The sequence below is a fragment of the Balaenoptera musculus genome, chromosome 13 (assembly GCF_009873245.2).
Source record: "Balaenoptera musculus isolate JJ_BM4_2016_0621 chromosome 13, mBalMus1.pri.v3, whole genome shotgun sequence".
NCBI lineage: Eukaryota > Metazoa > Chordata > Mammalia > Artiodactyla > Balaenopteridae > Balaenoptera > Balaenoptera musculus.
In genome coordinates this window covers 31163068-31180823 of record NC_045797.1, presented here as the reverse complement: position 1 = coordinate 31180823, position 17756 = coordinate 31163068, and the positions used below count along the sequence as shown (strand labels likewise).

The 17756-nt window shown below is 48.9% G+C and overlaps 1 pseudogene; it reads right to left on the bottom strand.

Annotated features, from left to right (window-relative positions):
• Positions 1-13082, bottom strand: part of LOC118906351 — a 47775-nt pseudogene extending 34693 nt beyond the window's left edge.
• Positions 13083-17756: the final 4674 nt, after the last annotated feature.

Below are 17756 nucleotides of genomic sequence, written 5' to 3'. Positions count from 1 at the left end.
ATGAAGTCAGGAATCTTTTACTAAAGAAAAACATGTGGCAGTGAGACTTGATGAAGGATTGTCTCCTTGAGAAACAGACCCAGTGGGGTCCCTTTGTTGTTATTGTTGTTGTTGCTTGGGGAAGGAGGCTTCCCGGGTTTTTGTTTTTATTTTTTAAAGAAAAATAGCGGGACTTCCCTGGTGGCGCAGTGGTTAAGAATCCGCCTGCCAGTGCAGGGGACACGGGTTGGAGCCCTGGTCCGGGAAGATCCCACATGCTGCGGAGCAACTAAGCCCCTGCGCCACAACTACTGAGCCTGCATGCCCACGTGCCTAGAGCCCGTGCTCCGCAGCAAGAGAAGCCACCGCAATGACAAGCCCACGCACTGCAACGAAGAGTAGCCCCCACTCGCCGCAACTAGAGAAAGCCCGCGTGCAGCAACGAAGACCCAACGCAGCCAAAAATAAAGTTAATAAATTAATAAATTAATTTTTTTTTAAAGAAAAATAACAATAAGTCAGGGAACCTGGCCATTTATGGAGGGAACACATACCTTCATGGGTCAGCAGGTTGAAGGGTCACAGCTGAGCACTGACAGTGTTCAGAATTGTCTCTTTCAAACAGGATTGGTGTGGGCAGTCGAGAGGAAAGGTTGGCAAGTATCTCATGGAAAACAGAGCCCAGATTTTCAAGCCCATGACAGAGACAAACCCTTTACAGACATTCCAAGTGATGGCTTTCTTCTACGTAGACGCACACGTTTAAAGCCCACTGAGCACCACGCCTATGCAGCCAGGCTTGAGAATAATCAACTCAATGCTAAGCAGGTAGAAATCTCCCTAACAGAATATCTGGCCTTTAGACTTACTGACATCTTCTTTCTGTGGTATTTCCTCTACTCCTGTTCTTCAAAGCTTAGTGTCCTTCTTAGAGTCAGAACTGGCTCCAAGGAAGAGTTTGAGTAATGCGTCAGCCACACCTTAGTGTGAATTTAACCCAATGTCTTAACCATCCAGGGATGTTGTCTCTTGAAAATTGTAATCTCAGTGAGATACAGATTTGCCTGAAATGATATGGAGCCGAGTGAGGATTCCAACAAGATGCTCCAACTCCAAATCCCAAGCTCTTTCCAAACCTCACCACTGTGCCTTAGGAAGAGGCTGGAACCTCTTCTCTGGGCTTTGAGGCTTTCTCTGCTTAAGGCACAGTAACTCTGGGCAGGCATTGGTAAAGAACATGCCCAGGTTCTATTTTTACCACCTCAGCCTCTGAATAGATGTCTCCACCAGTCAGATCTGCCTGCTGGGGTCATAAAAATAATCATAATGATGAGAAATCTCACTCTTTTTCTCCACTTCATGGTGAAGTATCTTTGGGGAGGAATTAGTTAATTCCCTGTTATCCCTTAGGGAGCTTTCATCGTCCCAGAAAAGTAACCAAAGGAATTTTCCTGAAACAATTTCATTCACATCAATCCAAAGCCCAATGCACAAAACTCTTTCGAGGGTGTTAATCTCATTAAGAGCTTCTTATATAAAGTTGCTTGAACACCAACCGCAATTTTTGTGAAGGGTGAGTCTATAGGCCCATATTTGTACCATGTGGCCCCCTTGTCCTGGCCAGAGCTACCTGAAACACCAGTGGAGACCCGACCCAGGAGAAACCAACCCATTAGTTGGGCTGAGCCAATCAGATTCTCCCTTTCTAAGGAGGGTAAGAGAGAGGTAGGCACTGGATCTGTAACTCCAGACCAGGCAGGATTTGTGCCATGGTGAGCTGAGCCAAATGCAAGATGTAGACGGACGCCCACAGAGCTGAGAAGGGGGTGGTGCACCCTCATCCTGAGATCAGCCAGAGCCAGCAAGCAAACCTGACGAGGACTCATGTGCTTCATGCTGCACCCAGACACCGTGCTGGATCAGAGGAGGGAGGGGGGAGAAATCCTGAAAAACAAGTAATTACTCCACAAAGGCAAGAGACCCCACAATTACAGTGCATTTAGTGTTGAATGCTGCAGCAGAAGCCATTGTGAGGGGAGAGAGAATGGACCAGTGCGCAAAGCGTGGCCCATGTGGTGAGAGAGATTAGGGACCACGGAATGTAGAGAAGGCCTCCTGGCTGCCACCCCTCCTTTCATTGTTCTCCAGATGTTTCTGGTTTCCCTCCTTACAGCAGCTTTTTCTAAATTTCTCTCCCCACCCCCCGCCCCTTCATTTTCAGGTAGAGATCAACCTCCTCTGTCAGGAAAAAGATCAAAGCCTCCAAGGGGAGGTGTGTCAATGCCCCCTCACTCCTCCACAAACTCCCCGTTTCATCACCCACCCATCCCTTCTTCCTTACCCGTTACAAAGGAAACATGTCACCTCCTTTATGAAGCTGAGTCTTCCGTGTCCTGTTCATCCTGAGGCCTCGGACCGCTGCGATCCCTCCACCCATCATTCATTCGCTCTTTTGCATCTTCAATCTCCCCTTGTCTGATGGCACCTGCCTATCTGCCTATAAATGTGCTTCAGGTTCTCCAACCCTAAAATCACCTTCCTCAACCCCAGCCTTTCCTCCAACTACTGCCCTGCTTCCCTCACTCTCTTCAAAGCCAAGCTTCTCAAAGGAGTCCCCTACATACAAACAAGTTCGGTTCCGAGAGCCCTTTCGTTAAGTCCAATGAAGTTAGCCTAGGTACCCAACGAACACCGTAATAGGTTTATAATACTTTTCACACAAACAATACATAAAAAACAAACACACAAAAAAATAAAGAAAACGTTTTTAATCTTACAGTACAGTACCTTGAAAAGTACAGTAGTACAGTACAACAGCTGGCATACAAGGGCTGGCATCGAGTGAAGAGGCAAGAAGAGTTACTGACTGGAGGAGGGAGAGGAGGGGAGAGATGGTAGAGCTGAGGGATCGTCAGCAATAGGAGACGGAGGGCAAGCTGCAATTTCACTCACGCCTGACGTTGATGGCACAGGTTCCGGTTCCTTGCTGGATTCAGTTCTATCTACCCCCTTGAATAAACGATCCAGTGATGTCTGGGTAGTAGCTCTTTTCTTCTTGTCATAGATGACACGGTAGCACTGAATTGCATTCTGAACGGCTGCTGCAACCTTCGTGTACCGTTCTACGTTCGGATCCTGTGCCTCAAAACTAACAGTGCCTAACAGTGCAATAATAGTGCCTCCTCAAATAAAGAAAATCCCCTTGCCATTTCCTGCGTCGTAAATCTCTTTGGGTCTTCAGTTACTTCTTCTTCCCCCACTTTTGTTTCCATCATTATCGCTTGGCACTTCTTAGCAGTACCAGCTACATCACCGCTGCTTTTACGCTTGCTTCCGTACAGCCTGGGCTTGAAATAAAGACACTGTACTACTGTACTCTATACTGTACTGTACAGTAAAGTACCCAAAAGCACAACCACTTGTAGAGGATGCATGCATGTGACAATGTACGCCAGACTTGTGAACTAACTCACGTGACTGGACATGAGAAAGCATGTTGGCATCTTTGAAAGTTCGCAACTTGAAGGTTCGTAGGTAAGGGACTTACTGTAGTCTATACTTCATCCAGTTTCATTCCATCCTCAACTCACCCTCCCCAGCATCTTTGGGAAATGGCTCTGGGGAAACAAGGACATCTCTCAACTGTGAAATGTTATGTCTTGGTCCCAGTCTTCCACATAGAACATCTAGCCCTGTCGCCCATCCCCTCTCTATTGGTCGTGGTCCAAACGGAATGCAAATGGCACACACAAGCTTAGAGGCTTTTGCCAAACCACCCTACACCTCTGTAAATTCACAAGGAACGGTGCAGAATGCTGGGGCCAGTAACAGAAGAGCTACCAGAACCAGTGGGAGCTATGGGACCACGGGCCTGCGGTGGAGGGTAAGGGCGAGGGGCACACACACTGCTGACCCGCCTCCTCCCTCATCCCCCCGCCAGTGCTCCCCATTGGTTGAACCCAACCAGAGTCCAGAAAGCAACAGAGCTGTTGCCGCAGGGTGACCGTCTCCTCCCAGGAGACGAATGGGAGTGGGGGCCTGGGGGGACAGAAGGACCCAGCTCTGCCCCTCCTCCTCGTGACTGTCTTCTCGCCAGGTTTCTGTCACCCAACCCTGCTGGTTGTTCTCCTAACATTTTGACCACCCTTGTCAGTGGCATCACTGGTCTCCCTTCTTCTCTTCTTAACTGTCTCGTCCTAGACCCTATGCCCGATTACTTTTTCTCTTCCCAAACTCTGTCTCTCCCTCCTTTAGCAACTTTGTTTCCCCCAAGGTGTCCACGACAACCCCCAAGATGGTGATGATCTGAGTCTTCAACTCTGACCTCTCACTGACCTCTTGCTGACTTTCATTGAACTCTGACCCCCACTAGTCATCACCACACAATTTCCCCCAGGAAGAATCTGTGCCTCAAACACAACACATCCAAAGCAAGACTCATTCTCTTCTCCCTTAGGCTCCTGGCCATGCTCCCCTCTTCATTAACCACAGGTACCCCGACTCTGTTTCCTTTTCAGTCGTGCTCCTCAAAGGGTGGTCCAAATCCTGCCGTGTGGCCATATGGACATCCCTGGGAGCACATGACAAACACAGAATGTCAGGCCCCACCCAGACCCACTGAATCAGAATCTGTATTTTAACAAGATCCCCAGGTGGCCCACATACACAGTAAAATTTGGAAGTGCTGGTTTACAGCATAGATCACAAACATTCTACTTTCCAGTGAACATTGTATTAACATGTATCAGACTTAGAGGCTTGATATTAAAACAGAAGGAAGGAAACTCTGCAGCAAACGGCAACCCTGTAGATCTCCCCCTACCTCCCATTCGCTGCTTTGGACTTTTTCTTAGAGGAAGTTGCCTTAAGGAGGATGGTATGCATATATATTTCTTATTGTTTTAAGAAATCTTTACTGGTCCCCTCAGTCTTTCTTGCCTGTATCCTTGGAGGGCTCTGAAAAGCACTCATGTCATCCTTTATGTGAAAACAAAAGGGATGAGGAGAGAATTTGGGTATTCAAAATGAGAATCCCACCAGTCTGGAAAAGTCCCAGCTGATGTTTGCCACGGACTCCATGTAGAATCCATGACACGCAGGTCAATCTCATCAGGATTTTTCTCTCTCTGAGCCTGTTTCTTCATCTATAAAATGGGGAGATAACAGTAACTCCTTTATAATATTTCTTTAAGGATTACAAGTGGCAAAATATGTGAAATATGCCCTCCCAATGGAGGGTTCAATATTCATTGAATGAAGAAAGGACATCATTTAACGTGTGGGAGTCAGTTTTCTCAAATGGAAAATGAAGACTATAATACCAAGTTCATCAAATGTGGGCTCCCCAGCTCTCTCTATCATACCTCCCTCAGTCCCCACACACCTGCACAAACATGCATCTCTACATGCATGTACACACCCACATCCACATGCATGCACCTACGGAGGCACATACACGCATGCACATGTGTACTCACACACACTCACATACACATAACCACCAGCAGGAACTCTGGCCACTTTCCCCGATGTCTCCTCTGTGGTCGCCTGCTCTCCAGATTCCCTCACGGGGACGGGGACCACTACAGAGCCTCCGCCTGCCTACCCACTGCTATCCCGGCCCCTCCAGCCCTCCCTCCTCACCAAGCACAGCGATCATTATAAAATCCAAGGCTGATTGCTTCACTCCTGCTCGAAACCCTCATACTATAGGCAGGCCAAACTCACCACGCATCCCGCAACACACTGTGAAGTTCCAGCCCACTGTCCCGTCTCACTCATTATGCCTCCGCTACCGAAAATCCTCTTCCCCAAGTTAACTGGTTCCTGTTTGTCAAAACTCAGCTTAAGCATGGTCTCCTCTCACTTTCCCCGCTGCCTCCCGCCAGAGACAGCCCCTCCTCCAGGTTCTCAACACCCAGGCGGATGCAAACCTCTGATGTCCCCTTTTCTTCCCCTTAGGCTGCAAGGGCTCCTCCAGGGCAAGGACCTGCCGTATCTGACCTTGCATTTTCACTGTCCACCACCCCAAAGCGTGGAGCACAGCGGGTGCCCAGTAGACGCTGGTTATAAGTGCTGGTTGAAGAAGAAGGTGAGGAATACCGTCCCCCAGCCCAGCCCAGCCCCCAGACTCATCTGCAGGCACAGGATCCCCCGTGTTCACAGGAGACACGAGGCTCCACCAGAAAGACCACACCGCCTCCTGTCTTGAGGGGCAAATCAAGGCACCAGGACATGTTCGGCCTTGTCCTCTGAGTTAGAGCTGCAGAGCTGCAGAGAGAATCCACAGCATGAGCCTTGCCGGAGGCCCATCCCTCTGTCGGCTCCAACCCCGGCCAGGATCCTGGTCAGCGCCTGAGCTGCGCTGGCGAAGGGAGACTGTTGAACAATGACCAAAGCTCCTCCCTGTGGTTCCCACACACAGTTTCCTTGGGCTTCCTTCAAAGCAGAAAAACAACTGTTCTTTCCAAAAGACGGGAATGCTGGGGAGGAGAGGGTTTCTTGCCCAGAAGTAAAGATCCAGATACCCTTTCCCTAGCTGGAGAGATTTCTCAAGACTGGGCATCACCACGCAGGCAGCATACCCGGCCGCCCAAGGGGAGCAGGTCTGACCGAGATGCCCTGAGTGCAAAGGACAAGTTCATACGTGTGAAATGAGCAGAGCGGGGATTGAGTGACAGCAGGTTCCGCCCACACCACCACTGCAGTCCTCTCCATCCCCTTCCAGGCTCCATCCGTGCAAATGCCATAGACACCAACATAAAATTTCCATTTATTGAGGGAAGTCTTGCCATGCATGGACAGGCACTGTTCAAGAAGCTTGGGGAGGCTCAAAATATGAGATCTGACCAGGCTTCTGACCTCAAGTATCAACGAGCTCTACCCTGGGCTGGGTACCACGGTGGGTGTGAAAGAATTGGACAACAGTTCTTGCCCTGGAGAAGAAGCTTACATCTCGTTGGAGCCAGGATATAAAGCCCACATGCAGGAAATAAAGAACCCCATGAGGCAGGATGTTACCAGAAGCTCAACTGGGTGGCACAGACATTAGCTGCTCTAAAACTTAAGTGAAGAAAGAGAAAGAGCTGTGTGGACAGAAATCCTGGGGAAGGTTCATGAAAGGGCACCTGGCAGGATGGATAGGCGAGGTAGGGAGGGCATTTCAGACAGGGAACAGCACATGCAAAGGCACAGAATATGATTCGTCGTCCTGGTGCCTCTGTAGCAAAGACATGGATTTCTGCTCGTTATGTTGGTTATGGCTTATTTTGACTGCTGGTTCACTTTGAAATCAGCCCTGATTTCAGTCTGGATGGGTTAAGTCATCCTCCTTGCCCAGCCGTGTAAACAAACCACAGAGCAAAGCCAAACCACAGAGAGCTAGTCAGACAAGGAGAGGAGAAGCAGCCTTGAGAACCAGCGCTCTCTCCTTCTTAAAAGACCAGGGAGGAAGCCTGGTCCTTCCACCACCCTGTCTGCAATCTCATTATCTGTGCTTAAAAACACTGAAATCAACCCGAGTGGAAAAGATAGCTGCAAAGGTGTGGAGAGCTGCTCAGGGATTTGTCAGCTTATTTATCCACCTCCTAGCCTTTGATTGATTCAACTGATGATCGAAGTTCCCTGCAAGATAACATATGCTCGGAGGAAAGAGAACTCTGTAATGGGCAGCTTCCAAAATGTCTCCCAATGACCCCCTGCTCCCCACCGCTCCTGTAGCCCCCTCCCCTTGAATGTGGGCTGGACCTAGTGACAGACTCCTAATTAGGAGAATAGAGTCAAAAGGGATGGGCTGTCGCTTCCAAATTAAATCTGAGACTGTGACTTCCGTCTAGCTCACGCTTTCTGTCTCTCTGGCTTGTCTAGCTTGCTCACCCTGATGAATCAGCTACCATGTTGTGAGCTGCACCCCCCAGAGAGGCCCATATGGCCAGGAACTGAGGGTGGCCTCTGGGCAACAGCCATCAACCAGCTGAATCCTGCTAACAACACTGACTTGAGAGAGGATCCTGCCGTGGGGGTTGGGGGCGAAGCCTAGAATGACTGTGGCCCCGGCTGAAACCCTGATGGCTGCTTAGGAGCTGGAGGACCCAGCCAAGCCATTCCTAAGCCACAGAAACTGGGAGATAATAAATATTGTTTTGAGCCCTTAAGTTTGGGGTTATTTGTTACCCAGCAATAGATAACAAATACGCTCTCCAGTCAGGCTTCCAGGAGTAAAAACAAGATCATATCTGTACCTGAGCTGACACTTATGCCTGATACAGCCAGAAATGTCCCCCGAATATAAATGTGCCCCCATTGTCACCCTTAATTACCATTTCTCCCAAATGGTTTTCGGATCATTCAACTTGAGAATTACTTTAATGTGTGTGTGTAGAAATGCTGGGCGAAGCAGAAGTCCTTAACATTATGCCGGACTCTCTCATATGTCGACAGACACTGCAAGTCCCCTTGGAGAAAATCTTTCTTCTCACAGGAGTCAGTGGGCCTCCCGTTTGCAAAGTAGTCCCCGCAGCTTTAGGCTGGGGTCACAGTCAACATATTTAACAGCAGGTCTGGGCATAAGAGCCGAGCAAGACAGAAGCTGGCTTATCCATCATGCCCCAGGTCAGCCCCAGTCCCGTGGAAAGGGTGTGCCAGAACTCTGGGAGGTTTGACAAGGTGTTCGCCTCTCTGACAACCCATGATAGGCGGCATTCTGGAAAAAGGCCGCTCTGTGTGCCAAAGGAGAGCCTAGACACTTGTCCCAAACCTGGCAGCATGGACTGGATGATCTTCTCTGAAGATCCTATCGCGAAAAGACACCAAGAACTCCAAGGAGGAACTCGCCAGCAGGAAAAGAGGAAGGACTTGCTTGTTTGTTGGAGGGGAGGTAACCTGGGTTGGCCCCAAGGAGCCAAGCGTGACCGAGGAGGTTGGTTCCCATGGGCCTGTGGCTGAGGCTGGAACCTCTCCAGACCCTCCTGCCCTGGCGCCGTGTGAAGCTTTGTGGACCAGCGGCTGAGCTAGCGAATGTGATTTCAAAGGGCTGAGAGCCCCATGTGGGACTTCATGAGTTCAGTTCTGAGCATAAAATGTTGGAGGTGAGGTATCCAAATGAAAATGTCTAGCGCCTAAATAAACGGGACTTTTCAAAGGAGCTCAAAACTGAAGATAAGGATTTTATTGTGGTAAGATAAACATAACATAAAATTTACCATTTTAACCATTTTTAAGTGGACGGTCAGTAGCATTAAGTATACATTCACCACATTATTGTCTAACCACCCCCGTCATCCATCTCCAGGATTCTTTTCATCTTGCAAAACTGAAATGCTGTACCTATTAAGCAATAACTCCCCCCTCTTCCCTCCCCAACCCCCAGGCCCTGGTAACCTCAATTCTCCTTTCTGTTTGTATGAATTTGCCTATTCTGAGATCCTCATGTAAATGGAATCATAACAATATTTGTCCTTTCGTGTCTGGCTTATTTCACTTAGCATAATGTCTTCAAGGTTTATTCATGTTGTAGCATGATCAGAACTTCATTCCTTTTTAAGATATACTACCATGCCATTGCACATAGATACCACATTTTTTAATCCATTCATCTGTCGTCTGTCAATGGACATTTGGGTTACTTCCACCTTTCTGGCTATTGTGAATAATGGTGCTATGGACGTGGGTGTACAAATATCTATCTGAGTGCCTGTTTTCAATTCCTTTGGGTGTACACCTAGATGGAATTGCTGGATCATATGGTAATACTACATTTAATTTTTTTAGGAACTGCCATACTGTTTTCCACAAGATAGGCACCACTTTGCATTCCTACCAGCAATGCACAAGGCTTCCAATTTCTTCACATGCTCACCAACACTTGCTTTCCGTTGTTTGTTTGTTTTTCATGGTAACCATTCTAATGTGTGTGAGACAGTATCTCGTTGTGGTTTAGATTTGCATTTCCCTGATCATTAGTGATGTTTAGCATTGTTCCATGTGCTTATTGGCCATTTGTATAGAAGATATAGTTTTCTGAATTGTCAGCAGATATGCGCTAAAGCCATGGGTGGCACCCGCTGCTCCTTTCCCATCCAGTATCCATTTTCTCTTTCATTCTTAATACGCCCAGCTTTGTTCACACCTGCATTGTGTACAGCTAGATCACTCACTTCCCATGACACTCTCCTAGCTACAAGAGGCCGTGGGATCCGGTTCTGGAATTGGAGTGCTACGGGGATTCCCGAGATAGCTTTCATGAAATGTGACAGACTTAGCATCCTCCTTTTGCCTTTTTCCCTATTCCCTCCTCCTTCCTCCTGCCTGGAATGTAGATGTGCTGCCAGAAGATGTGGCAGCCATCTTGCGCCATAGGGAAAAGAGCCACACACTAAGGCTGGCAAAGCAGATCTACAAAAGGAGCATAGACAGCCCTGGACTGACAGCCTGCCCCCAAACTCCCTGTTACATGAGAAAGATAAGCCTCTTGCTTATATCGGCCACCATTTGTTGGGTTTCTGTTACATGCAGCCAAGCGCAATCTTAACTGACTTATCATAGGAGTAGATCTGCTCAGGTGAGTGTATAGAGAAAAGAATAAAAGAGAGTAGTGTCCTGGGAAATGCTGAGACGTAACAGAAGGCAGCAGGGGAATCATTCAGAGCAGGGACTAACTAAGAGTGACTAAATGAATGTAGAAAACATGAGGTTATGGTATCAAATGAATGAAGGAAAGAGAGCATTCAAGACTGAAGGTCAACATGTTAGAAGCTGAAGAAACATCCAGTAAGAAAAGCACTGGAAAGCATGGATTCAACAAAAATGAGTCTTAGAGACCTGTTGGGGAGAGTCATATTGCCTGGGTTGAGGAGTGATAGGAATCAGGAGGAGAAGGAGAGTGTGAGGAAGGGGGAGGAGATGGGGTGCTAACAAGGAGAGCACAGCATGTGCAGCCCAAGGAGGTATTTTTAAGATGAGAAGCACTGAAAAGGCTGACAGTTGGAACCAGAAGAGAGGCAGAGACTGACAATTTGGAAGGGAGGGCATAATGCTAACTGTCTCCTTTTGGCCAGTAGTAGAATCCTCCAGCTGTTAACTGGGCGCTGGGTCACCCAGCACTGTGTACATTTCCCTGCCTCCCCTCCTCCCATAGGTTTGGTCGTCTGACTAATTTGAGCCAGTGCTATATCAGCAAAAGTTAGGTGTTAAATTTCTGGGTTATATCCTTGATGCTTGCTGTGGACACACTCTCTCCTTTCCTGATGGCTAGGAAATTGCAGCAGCTGCTTTGGACCCGGAGAAGGATGTCACTTACAGAGGTTGGCAGATCGGCTCTCTGGCGTGGGTTCCCAGATGACCTTGGAGAGTGGAGTCCTCTACCTGCCCTAACTGCCCACCTACCTTTGGAACAGGATGTAAGGAGTGAAAACTCTTCCATCTTATTTAAGCCACTGTATTCAGGACTCTTTCTTATAGCAGCCTAGCTTATCGAATACCGATGGGAGCCAGAACAGTGGTGTTGAAAAGCCATCAGTCTACAAGTTCACAAGGCCATGTAAAAAATAAAGTTTGGTTTATACATTTAAATGCACTCAGTTTAATGGTTGCCTTTTATTTTGAGATTACATCCTTCCTAAGTTTTGTTATATTCAAATGTCCTTCCTCTTAAGCAGATCAAAGGTTGCATGGGGCCCATATTCAGAGGGGATTGACTGCAAAGGAGCATAGGAAACTTTTTAGGATGAGGAAGCCATTCCATATCTGGATTACGGAAGTGAGTTTACAATTGTTTAGAATTATCAAAATTCCTCAAATTTTAAATGGATGGACTTTATTGTATGTACATAACACCGTAATAAAAATAAAAAATGATCCTTGTTTTTTTTTTTTAAGGGACAATGTAGCTTTTAATGAATTAACAATTTTGGTTGGGGTGACCTTGCAGAATAAAACCACCTTGGAGTAATTAAAATTTAGACCAACTAGTCAAATACTTTATCACCTATTGTAAAATGATCCTTCTTTTATAAAAACAATGGGAGTAAAAATTGGTTGTCATTTTTCAAGACTTACTTTGTAAACTAAGAAGGTGGCAACCTTACGTGGATCCCCAAATTTTTTCAAATTTTTCAGAGCTAAGAAATTGACGAGTCTGAGAGCCACTGTAGTCCTTATCTATAGCTGCGTAATAAATTACCCCCAAATTTATTATTTCACAGTTCCTGCAAGTTGGGGATCTAGCCAGGTTTAGCTGGGTCCTCTGGCTTAGGGTCTCTCACAAGGTTGCAGTCAAGGTGTTGGCCAGGACTACGGTCTCACCCGAAGGCTGGACTGAGGGAAGCTTCACTTCCAGGCTCACTCAGTGGTTCTCGGCAGGATTCAGGTCCTCACAGGCTGCTGGACTGAGGACAGCAGTCCCTTGTTGGCTGTTGTCCCAAGGCCCCCCCCCCCCACTTCCTTGCTTCATGGGCCTTTTCACGGGCCAGCTCCCGACATGGCAGCCAGCTTCCAGAAGAGCGAGCCAGTGAAGGAGCAGGAGAGGGCAAGCGAGACGGAACCAGAGCTCTTAGAGGCTGCTTTCCACGGCCACCCATCTGAACACAGGTGAGCTGGTTCGGCGGCAGCCAGCCTTCTCCACGGGGACAGGAGAAAAGGAGAAGCTGGGAGCCACCACGCCTACCTGTGGAATGTTGATGGAAGCCAGAGGGTAGGGGACTGCTGGATCTATTTTTCTCCTCAAATTAGGGCAGCTGCCAAGAAGGGGAGCAGGTGGTCAAGTAGGAGGTCTGAGGGGAATTGAGAACTTTGAAATAGCGGGTGTGGGCAACAGGGTCCTGACGGAATGCAGAAACCCTGTGGTGCTCTAGCTAGGACCTGCTCTGGGAAAGCTGTGCTCCAAGGCTCCAGGAAGTTTCTGTCCATAACGAGGAGTCAGCGCTTAACCCACCCCCACCCCCAGGCAGATTTGCCTTTTTCTGAGAAAACTACCCTGAGTCCAGCAAAGTCCACACACCATCCCCGAGGGGGCTTGTGCAGCCACCTGGAAGCTGAATGTAGATGTTCTGGCCAGACAGGCGCTTCACCTGGTGCTGAGGGGAGCCAGAGGGACTGGACTTCGACATCCTCCACGTGGGATCCCCACCGAGTGCGCTGCTCGGCGAGGCCCATCCTGCAGGGCAGGAAGGCAGGGCTACCCTGACAGGTGGGACCGGATGCACAGCCCTGCTGTCAAATGTCCTAGGAAAGGCAGATCCCAGCACAGGAAATGAAAGGATCTCAGCCTCGGGCTGCGGTGAAAAGGCATTTCCTCTTCTCTCTGGGCCTGGGGACAAAGTAAAGTCTGTCCCAAAGGTGAATTCCAGTCCCCACCCTCTCTCCCACTGGAAGGCCAGGCTGTAGGGAGGGTGTATACGGCCCTCTCTTTGGGGGAGAGATGACGACGATAGAACTCTGCTCCCCGAGGATGGGCTGGTGGCCCTAAGCACCACCGCGTCTGGAAGGTGGATACCAGGACCCTCTGTATCTCACTGCCCTCTGCTTGTACAAGCCTCCAGTACAGTCTATTAAGTATGTCAGCCTGATCACAGCCGCACTGCAGGGCATTGACAAGAAAGTTTACCCACATCTTTGCATGGAATAGCGGAAAGAAGAGCAGTGTCCCTTGTCCCAGGCCCGGGCAGCCACGTGCTGACATGATGCAGGAGCAGAGCAGGACCACATACAAGTTCTTGTAAGACAGCACACTGAGAGAAGCTTGGGAGAGGTGAGGGAGGAGGTTGATTGAAATGTGAGTTTCTACTAGCAGATAACTGCTGAGGGTCACGCATACTGGTCAAACCATGACAAGCCAGTCTGGCATTTGGGGGGTTCAAGGCTGAATCATGGTCCACCCATTTGTATCTGCACTTCAGTGTGGGTGGCACTCCCGGCCCCATGCCCTAGCCCAGGTCCTTTCAGATCTGCTCTCAGCCAGACCTCTGAGGAGCCAGTGCCACCAAGCCAACCGTGAAGATTAGCTGGCGAGCTGGCCACCTGAGAGGCTGATGTCTGCCCTTCTCCCCACCAGGGCCATCCCTCATGGAGCAAGAAGCAGGCATTATTATTATTTTTTTTTAATCTGTTTCTGTGTTTTTTTTGTTTAACACCTTTATTGAAGTATAATTGCCTTACAATGGTGTGTTAGCTTCTGCTTTGTAACAAAGTGAATCAGTTATACATATACAATATGTTCCCATATCTCTTCCCTCTTGCATCTCCCTCCCTCCCACCCTCCCCATCCCACCCCTCTAGGTGGTCACAAAGCACCGAGCTGATCTCCCTGTGCTATGCGGCTGCTTCCCACTAGCTATCTATTTTACATTTGGTAGTGTATATCTGTCCATGACACTCTCTCACCCTGTCACATCTCACCCCACCCCCTCCCCATATCCTCAAGTCCATTCTCTAGTAGGTCTGTGTCTTTATTCCCGTCTGAAGCAGGCATTATTGAGACCCAGAGTCCCAAAGCCACCTCAACACCCAGGAATTCAGAATTGTTTTGAATAACCAGATCCAACTTCCAAATCAAGGCAAAAATCCCGCTTACCTTGGACCCTCATTTTAGCTACTGCCAGAGACAAAGGTGCCCTGGTCACACCCAGCCTGAGACCCTGAGGCAGACAGCATGCTTACCTTGAGGACACTGACATTCTTTTCTGGCCCCCACTGTGCTGCGGACTGAGAAATATCCCAGCCTTGCCACCCTCAGCTGTATTATACCCTGTGCCAAAGGGGTAGCAGCCAAAAAAGAAAAAAAGAGAACACATTTTAAGGAGTAGGATATTTAAAGATAGATTTACTTTCTTGATTTCTACACCTGAATTTTAAAATCGCGGAAGGTTGCAATTTGCCATCAAATGTCAGACAGGCAAATGTCTGGCTGGGGAAGTGTCTGTGTCAGCCTCCTAAATTCTCTGCTCAAAACCAGCCCCGTGGGGATTTTAAATGGTGGGCACGGGATGGATGGGCTTTAGCCACCAAAAAGCAGGAGTGGTAGAGGCTTTGCATAACTGTAGGAGGGCTTTTTGTATGTAAATCCAGCATCTAATTAACACACCCAACTAGGGTGGTCATCCATCAGCCAGGAATCCCACTTCTCCGCAGCCCCTCCTTCCACAAGAATCAAGGGCTCCAGGCCCAGCTCTCCCAGGCAACAGCCATTTCCTGGATCCAGTTAAGGAGGCAGAAAGAAACTACAGTACAGAAATCTAAAGGACAGAGGGAAACAGTTTTCAGCCTAGGGGCCCTGCCCTGCAGACACCAGCTCCTTTACTCATGCCTTGACCCTGGGTGGGACGCAGGATGGGCCCGCCTTGCAGGTGAATATTTATCTCTGTATTTAGAGGACTCTTGGGAATTTTCTGAGCAAGTAGGGGACAAGCGATTTGTTCCAAAGCAATGCCGCGCTTGCCCTGTCACTGTGACGTATTGTGGCCCCAAAGAAATACTGTTTGGTCCCTGCGATCACAGCTCCTTTAGGGTCTCCAAGCGCCACCTGGTGGTCACTGGGCGCCCCCGCAGCTTCTGTCACCCGATCACCATTCCGTTATCCCAGCCACACCCGGGGTGCGGGAGACAAAAGGCTGAAGGCCCCCTGCCATCGGCCTTCCAAAGGCAGGCCTGGGTCGACTGCAGCATCTGCCGCTGGGCCCGGTGTGTCTGGGGCTCCGGGCACAGGTAGAGGTGGTGGCCAGGTGGGAGGAGCTGCGGGGAGACCGCTGCCCCTCCCCTCCGGAACGTAGATTCCAGAACGGCGGGCGCCCTCAGGGCCTAGAAAAGTGCCTGATGCACAGTGGCTGCTCACCGAGCATTTCTGGAAGGGGGAGGAGGGGAGGCCGTGGTGGGTGAGAGCAGGGAGCGGGGTGGCCCCGGAGTCTGCCGCAGCGGTGGCTGCCCAGGGTGGGCAAATGGCCTCTCCTGGTGACTACATTTCTCTTCTTCCTCCGACTCCCCGCGGGATTCTGCCCATTTAGATCGAGACAGACTGAGGAGGCACTGCCCCTTTGTGGCCTCTGCCGGTCACAGCAGCTCCGAGATTTTCACCTTCTGTAACAATTTCTCCGCTCTGTGCATTTGAGTAACCCTCTGCTTCCTCCCGCTCACGTCGACCTGGGGGTGGGTACAAGAGGGTTACAATAACGGCACAAAATGGCATTTTTTCTGGTTCGGCCCCGCTTTCGGAATCGTGAGTACTGTGGATCCACCCCCCCACCCCAAGTTCCAACCAATTAATTCAACAAATCCCTGGGAGCCTGGGCCACGTTGTTACATTCACTATTTTCTCTTGTTAAGCTGACCCTTTCTCCACCCATTGATCTCCCACTCTTCCCAACACTCTCAGCGCCAGTATAGGCCCTGCCAGAGGCCACCTTACTCAAAGTTGTCCTTTCCCTCTGACCATCAACAGCTGTCTTCAGAACAAGTTGGTGCTGTCTTCAGCTGCTCTCTTTCCTTAGGGACCTTGTGCAAATAGTCCCGTCACTATTATTCCACTGCCCTCCCCCAAGGTTCTCAAATTAGACTCTCAAAACTAAAACCCCTGGTGTATTTGCACAGTGCCTTTTTTTTTTTTTTTGTCATTTTAAACCAACAGTTCCCTCAGATTATCATTTTTCACAGAGAAAGTGTTAATTAGTTATAAAAGAAATAAGCAGAGAATGAGGACATATGGATCCCAGCCCTGGTGGTCACCAACCAGCTCTGTGAACCTGGGGTTCTCTTTGTGCTTCATGGTTCCCCCGTTAAAATAACAAGGAGTGAGTACAGAAGCCTGGAAGGGTAGGAGGTGTGGTGTTCATAGAGGAGAGGGGAACAGGGCATCCGGAGGAGAAGAAACTTGAGAAGGAGACAGTGGAGCCAAGGGTGAGAGAGTGAGCGTTCTGGTGTGTCATCCAAGCCCCACCCACTCCAGGAACTGAGCCCTGTGGTGCCTCAAGGGTCTGCACCTTTGGGGTGACCAGGCGTGGCCCAAGGAGAGGGCACCACAGGTGTGGCAGACATCCAACCCAGACCTGGCAGAAGACCCTATGAGTGGACTTTCCCAAACACCTGAACAAAACTTCTGAGGACTTTCAGAAATGCCTGTGTCGCCGCTGTGGAGAACAGTATGGAGGTTCCTTAAAAAACTAAAAATAGAGCTACCATATGACCTTGCAATCCCACTCCTGGGCATACATCCAGAGAAAAACATGGTCCGAAGGGATACATGCACCCCAATGTTCATTGCAGCACTGTTTACAATAGCCAAGACATGGACGTGACCTAAATGTCCATCAGCAGAGGAATGGATAAAGAAGATGTGGTACATGTATACAGTGGAATATTACTCAGCCATTAAAAAGAATGAAATAATGCCATTTGCAGCAACATGGATGGTCCTAGTGATTGTCATACTGAGTGAAGTATGTCAGACAGAGAAAGAGAAATAGCGTATGATATCCCTCATATGCGGAATCTGAAAAGAAATGATACAATTGAACTTATTTACAAAATAGAAACAGACTCACAGACTTAGAGAATGAACTTATGGTTACCGGGGGGAAGCATGGGGTGAAAGGACAGTTGGGGAGTTTGGGATCAACATGTACACACCGCTGTATTTTAAATGGATAACCAACAAGGACCTACTGTATAGCACAGGGAACTCTGCTCAATGTTATGTGGCAGCCTGGATGGGCGGGGAGTTTGGGGAAGAATGGATACACGTATATGTATGGCTGAGTCCCTTTGCTGTGCACCTGAAACTATCACGAATTGTG